Source organism: Lepidochelys olivacea, assembly GCF_965140295.1.
Source record: "Lepidochelys olivacea isolate rLepOli2 genome assembly, chromosome: 14".
NCBI classification, from domain to species: Eukaryota; Metazoa; Chordata; order Testudines; family Cheloniidae; genus Lepidochelys; species Lepidochelys olivacea.
This window is the reverse complement of record NC_140424.1, coordinates 17990860-17998232: the sequence shown is the minus strand read 5'-3', so window position 1 is coordinate 17998232 and position 7373 is coordinate 17990860. Positions and strand designations below refer to the sequence as shown.

Here is a 7373-nt window from a genome sequence, read left to right as displayed (position 1 = left end):
TACTTTCTCAGTCAAAACTGTCATTAAATCTATACAAGCTTTGCCTGAGTAACAGAAAATGAGGTCCATGTACCGTAAGGACTTAAGTGCTCTCTGACTTTTTCTTGTTACAGAAAATGCAAAACACAAATTGGCCCTAGATTTAAAATATGCATTGTCCCTGGTACGTTTTGCATTGTCATTTGTGAATTACGTTTTATGTTGGCATAGTTTTCTTTTGAGCATTGTGCACTGCTGCGTTCTGCGTTGGTATTTGGTATATGTTGCATTTGTGCCAACTGTACTGGTGCTAAAGACCCTCACTGCAAAACGCATCAGTCTTGGCAATTTTTGCATTGCTTCTTCACTTGAAGCTGGCAGTCATACACAGTATGCATCCGGTGAAGTGAGCTGTAGCTCACGAAAGCTCATGCTCAAATAAATTGGTTAGTCTCTAAGGTGCCACAAGTCCTCCCTTTCTTTTTGCGGATACATTTTTAAAGTCACGTTTTGCACCGGCGCGCTTAGCCTTGGGGGGCGTGCATTTTTTTTTTTTGAGTTGCTGGGTTGTGTTTAGATGGTGATGTTATTTGTCGGTGCTGCCTTTTAAAGTCGCACAAAAAGGCATTGCCGCGAACGAGTTGTGCATATAGCAGCCGCCCGGATGCATTTTGCACATAAAATGCGAGAGGGTGAGCAACGTGCCCAGTTGCGCGGGCAGCAGGTGCGAGCCGCGCGCCTTCCTGCGCAGTTAGGTGACACACAAGGCTGCTCTAGCCAAGATGGACGGAGCTAGCAGAAGCTGGCGGGAGGGAGGACCGGAGCAGCTCGCGCGTCTTCAGGTCTCGGGAGCGCGCGGGAAGGGGGGCAGAACCTGCCGCTGAGCCGCGGCGCTGATTGGCTCTGCCACCCAAACTCATTTGCATGCCGCAGTTTCTCTTCCCTCCCGTCACGTGATCGGGGGGGGGGCGCTGAGGCTTCCTGTTTGGTGGTGGGGGGGGCGGGGGAATCGAGCAGCGGGCCTCCTCCTGGTCTCGCGCTGCCTGGCGGGGTTCTTGTCAGTTAGCAACAAAATGGCCGCGGTGGCAGCAGCTCTGCTCCTGAGGACGGTGGTGGCGGTGGCAGCGGCAGCAGCATCGAGGAGGAGCAGCGGGGGCCCGGCACCGCCTGTCTGCTAGAGAGAGCGCGCGCGAGACGCTGCAGCCCCAGCCTCCCCGCCACAGAGAGACGCTGCTGCAGCCCCCTGGGGAGACGTTGCTGCCTCAGCCTCTTGCCTCCCCCCGGGGCGCAAGACTCCTGGATTCCCTCCCCCCCCGCCCCCCAGTGAGAGGCTCCGCTGCGGCAGCTTCCAGCCTGGTCCTGAGGGGCACTTCTGGATCCCTCTGGAGGAGACGGAGAGACCCCGCTGGATCTCCCCTCGTCCTCCTCCTGCCACTGGATCCTCCGCGAGAGACGCTCTGCTGGATTCCCCTCGCCCCATTGGGTCCCCCCTGTGAGAGATCCTTCTGCTTGGATGCCCCATAAGAGAGACTGCTGGATCCTCCCCCTGTGAGTGACTGCTGGATCCTCCCCCGTCCTTCTCCCTGTGAGAGAGACTTCACTGGATCCTCCTCCTGCCTGGATCCCCATGTGAGAGAGACTGTTGGATCCCCCTGTGGCTCCAAATTTTGGAGGGGGAGCCCTCTTTCAACCAGGTTGTGGGATCCACTTTCTCCTTTTAATTTGCACTTTTTGAAGCCTCAGATGCTCCTCCATGTGGACAGAGAATCCATCAACACAAACAAAAAATAAACTCTCCCCGATCCACTCCACATCCTGATTCCGTGGGTTTTGCTGCAACTCGAAAGCAAATGTGTATTTAAAACAACATTCGTGTGCAAAAGTCTAGCTAGGGACTTTTTTCCCCTTTCTTTCTCCACTGGAAATCAAAAGCTTGTTTTGGAATTGAACCTGTTTCTCCTGCACTTGGGCTGGATAACACTGAAGCTCTTTGCTCTTCTGCTTGGATACTGTTTCTTGTTGACTTGTTTTTCTTCTCTTCTGTGGCAGGTTGTGGGGGGAGTTGCTTTTTGTTGGGGGGGGGGAACGACTGAATCTTTTTTGTGGCCGTGTGAGGTTTTTTTTTTTCGGATTCAGATTCGTGAAATTACGGGTATTTTTTTTTAAAAAAAAAAGCATTAAAATAAGCAAGAAGCACGTCAGAGAGACCACACGCTAGACGAAATACTCACTTGTTTCATTGCAGAAAGACTGAGTCGAAAGCTGCCAAAGAGCCCCTGAAGGAAAAGAAGAAAAGGTAAGGGGCGATAGTTATATATTAATCTGGAAACAGTAGAAGTTGGAGATGGGAAAGACCTGTTAAGTCATTTCGTTAGTGCATGCCACCCTTTCCCCCCTTGGAGTTCAGGGCAGGATTTTTCACTATATCTGTATTTTATTTTCAAATAGTCTTCACCTTTTTATTTTATTATGGAACCGGTGGAACAAATAATACTGTAAAGTACTTCCACGCCAACTGTTTTTAAACCGTTACTTTAAGATGTATCTTAAAACTAAAATCGTTTTCCCTACTTCCTAATTGTTAAAAAATAGACCTTTATAAAAACTTGGTATTTTCATATGGTGATTTTTTACACGTATCTAATTATCATTACCTGCATCATCATTTTAAGTGGAGTCCCATATGTAGCAGTTAACAATGTTCTAGATTACAGGAAGAACCTTGTGAGTTTGCTTTTAATAAATGATGATGGATGTGTGAGTTGATGTGTAGCGTTTGAAAATTAGTATAAAATAATTAGCGAGGTCACCAGGGCTGCTTTTGATCATAACCAAGTAGGTGAAACTTGAACATCATCCTTGATGGTCAGTTTCAGTTAAATGGTAAGAGCTCTTTAGATCCGTAGTTTTTTTTATATAATTAGGTTATGGTAACTACCAGAACTTAGTCTCTAAATACTAGACATGAGGGAGATTATTCTTCATATTTTCATGAAGCCAAATTTTCCTTATTGGTTTCAGTAAGAGCATCAGTAAGGAACAAAAACCGTGTTGCTAACTGCAAAGAGAGATGGATGTTCAATTGTTATTCTTAGAAATCATGAGGCAGTGGAAGTTTATTAAAGATATTTGAATCCTCTGTTTTATTTTGCAAGTTTCTGTCAAAGGGTAATCTCTTTACTGTGTAACTGTGCATTAGTAGAAGGTCCAGTTATGAGACTCACTGAAATATACGAATTATTTTATGCCTCATAATATAATTTAATATTTTGTTTTCTTAAGTTATATATTTTTAATTGTTATTGCTGGAAACTTCAGCATTTTATTTTCTTTAGAATGGCCATTGTAGTCTAGCAAGTCATACTTTGATTTGGTCTAGGGTTAGCTTTATTCTCTGCTTCAATTTGGATATTTTTATTGGAAAATATTTGCTTATATTTAGTTTATATAATTTTCAACTTTGATTTGTATTTTTCTTGAGCACAACATGGCCATTTTTGCATATAATGAATTGAGGAAATATTTTTTCCTGTATCTTAAACTAATTTGATTTTATATTCAGTGGAATCCAGACTAATAATTTAATTTCATCATTGGACTAATCAAACTAGTTAAAACCCAGTAATTGCTGCTGTTAGTGGTCTGGTTGGTTGTATTTGTATCAATATATATCTTAAATCAATGAATATTGTTACACTAAGAATAATGAACAAGACAACATCTGCTGTTCTTGGATGCCATTATTCAAATGATTCCCACTTTTTAAAATCCTTACTAACAGTAAATGTTTCCTCAGTTTGGATTTGGTGAGAGATGACCTTTGGATTTTGGTTGCTGTTGTACATTATATTTGATTTGTTTAGGAAATCACTGAGGTGGTAAACACAGATTTAGAAAACCTTTGTTTGCTTCTCTCAGAAATATGTATTGGGGGTTAGGTGAGATAGTATTGGATGCGACCTAACAAATTACCTGACAGGTTTTTTTTTCCATGCCTAATAGTTGAATTGCTTCACATCTTCTGTGACTTGTTAAATTCAATAAGCTGCCATTTGAATATCTTTCCAGCCAAGTTAATCTATGAATTGTGAACTATGATCTCAAAATGGTGCACTGACAAATGTCTAAAACGTACTGGTCTTCAAGTAATATTATTTTGTCTGCTACTGCCCCTTTTAAAATCTTTTCCAAAGTGACTCTTCTCCTTAATAGTAACTTGTGTATAAATAGTTAAGAAGGCTGCTGCTAGATATTTCTACTTAACTATATTGGAAGACACTGTTGTTATTGGATATCAATATTTTTACAGCCATGTTTCTTAACTTCTAAATTCAGACAATCTGGTTTCCAAAAAAGGCTGTGGAGTTCAATACTGGATAACTTGAGGGGACCTGGATGGTTCAAGGGACTGGTGGTAGTTTTTCACCTCTATGACCACATTAAATTCAGTGAAGCATGTTGATTTCTGAAATCATTTCACCATTGTTAGGCAGACAAGGTGGGTGAGGTAATATCTGTGAGATGAGAATGGTCTCAGTTCAGTTCCTGGTGAACAGGTGCTTGGGTCCCAAAAATCGCAGTTGTATTGGCCAAGGAATGAATGGGCATGGAGACTTAGAGGCAGTCCCTCCAGAGCAAGGTTAAAACATGCATCAGAGGCTGTTTGGGGTGGGGCCAAGAGTATGATATACTTCTTTGGATAAATAAGACTGTGTCTAATGTATGTAGTGTCATAGGCCAAATATGTTAGTGCAAAATGACTGTGCTGTTCAGAACTTTTTCAGGTGTTTGGTATTGCACTTATGATTTTTTTATGTTTCAGTTCTTTGCAGGATAGCAAGCTATAGGTAGAGCATGTATTGACAAATATTAATTGTTTGGTAATATACAAACGTACAGCTGTTTTTAAAAAAAGCCCACTTTTATTCTTGAGATAAATGGGTGATGGGGTCCTTTACCATTTTCATTTGGTGTCTCTCAGTTTATGCTGTACAGATTCTTTTGTGATTAGGAGGTTATCTGGTACATAGTTTGGATGTTGTACTAAACACCTACCAGGCAGAAGACTAAACCTACTAGCAAGTGGAAGAGGTGAAGGAGAGCAGGGAGAAGAGCTAGTCTAGTCCACAAGCAATGTCCTGGTGAGAAGTCTAGTCCCAACAAAGTTTCCCAGCTGCTGGGAAGTGAAAGTGATGGAATGTCTGACAAAGTGCTGTTTTTGAACCTTGGTTGGGGTCTCTTTTTAAAAAGGATTTGCTAATTTAAAGCTCTTTCCTTTTCAAGTTTTCTGGAATGTCTTTCCGCCTTTTCCAAAACTGTCTCCTGTGCTCTGTGAATGGGAATGTGTGCATCACCCTCTTTCACTAAGCCTCGTCAGTTGCTAGGAAGAGGGAAAGAAGAGGTAGAGACCTCTCTAACCTGCTTAGAGGGTCTTTCATTACCCCCTAACATCTAAAGTACACTTTTGGTGAAGTTTGTGATCCTTTTGTTGAAATTTTAAAGACAATAGATAAATATTTTACTTCTGCCTTGTTTTTATTTTTTGAATATTATTGATACAATAGATGTTAAGTTTTTTCAGGTAGGATGAATTTTTCCAAATAAGTTTGAGAAAAACATGATCATTGTGGGAGACTGTATTGTTATGCCCAATCTTAAGATTCTTTGTGTTGACTAAATACTCAGGACTGTTAGTAGTTTAATGATGTGTGAAACTCAAAGTAAAGCATTAGATTAGAGTGAGACTAAAACTTTTCCCACCACAAGCTACAAATTATTTAAATCTTGAAATATTTTGATGATAAATATAAATTGAACTTATTAAGAAATTTCACTTAAAGAACAGAGTCTATCTAGAAATAGCACAAGCATTTGGTAGTCTACTTTTTAAGAATCTTGGTTACTTAGGATTGTGAACAAATTTGTTTTTCATATAGAGGTCTTAGTTTCCTTACTTGCTGACTTCTAGAGAAAACAGCTACCACTGTAAGCTGCTTACATATCAATGTATGAGTTACTCCAAACAATCTACAGTTTAACATTATAGACCCCCTTTTTTCATTCATGAGAAACCAATATATTAAAACAGTGATCTGGAAATGTTTTACTTTCAGTTTCAGTAAGGAAAAATCAATGAGACTGGTGACAGTGGGAATGGATAATACTTTAAATTACATTTATTTCCCTCTAGGCAGCTGTCCTTACAGAGATAAATATGCACTTTTCCAAATGCTGTCATCTGGCCCCTTTCCAAAACAAGCTGAAGGAGGAGGTCAAGGGTGGAGCAGTCTTTTACTTCAGCAAAGAGAGGCTCTCAGTTGGAAAGAATTGTTAGATAAAGTCTATGTAGTGCTGGCTATGCGAACACTGCAGACTTAAAGTTAAAAAACAAACAAACAAACCCTAAACCTTTCCTATTCAGAAAAAGTAGACTGTTAATTTCCTGTATGTTAAATCCTGTTACTGTAGTTATTTATGTAATAATTTCAGGTTATGCTAGTTTAATTGTGGACATGCATACTACTTACTTGAAAAAAAAATCAATGAAAAATGCAAGACTTTGTTCAATCTTCAGTCACACCAAACCATGAGCAGCACAGAATTACTATTGGGTGTAATAGTTAAAATTCAGATAACAAGATTGTGGTAACACCATCAGAAGGTTTTCTTCTGACTTGGAAGTTGCAGGTAGAAGTTTGTCAATCCCTTAGTATTAGAGATGAATGATAAGGAAACCTCTTTAATGCCTGGTGACACTACATTCTGGCCAATTTTGTATCAGCTGGTGCCTTCTAGTGATTAATGACTGGAGGTTTTCAGTTGCATTATGAAGATATCAGCGAGGACAAATGGTATTTAAAAGAGAAAGTGAATTGGGAGATGCTTTAGAAATGACAATATAAAATTGTGTGCAGTGTTGTAGGTGTGTTGTCTCAAATAAAATTGCATTACTAAATGGATTTTACACTCTGCATGGCCTCTTTGATTTAGCAGTAAAAAGTAACCACATAAAGAGAGAGTGACCATTTTAATAGAAGTCAAATTTAGTGCTTAAAGCAATATATGGTTTTGTTTTTGAAATCTTGTCTGTTTATGAAAATTATTAATTTGTCAGAAAATCATGCTTTAGAGTTTGGACTCTTAATATAAGCATATTTAGAAATGTTTTGCGTGTAACACTTAAAATATGACTAATCTGCATTGTAGTTTTCAGAAAGCAACTACAAATGTGACCATGTATTAAAAGTTATTTTCTTTTGTATGAACTGCAACTTTAAAAAATTGCTTTAGTGCCATTCTGCTGGTCAAAATTAGGTTAGTTAAATTATTGATTTTAGTTGGAGACTAAGTTTTGCTATTAAATCACAATTATCATAATTAGATTCTTCAAGAAA

General features: G+C 39.7%; 1 protein-coding gene across 6 annotated transcripts in view; it reads left to right on the top strand.

Annotated features, from left to right (window-relative positions):
- The first annotated feature begins 2126 nt into the window (after nucleotides 1-2126).
- The window catches only part of TNRC6C (trinucleotide repeat containing adaptor 6C), a 198454-nt gene continuing 193207 nt past the window's right edge, over nucleotides 2127-7373 (top strand). For all 6 annotated transcript variants that reach the window (XM_084647082.1, XM_084647085.1, XM_084647086.1 and 3 more), the window contains exon 1: nucleotides 2127-2275. The gene's annotated coding sequence lies outside the window, so the exon portion shown is untranslated. The remainder of the gene's footprint in view (nucleotides 2276-7373) is intronic.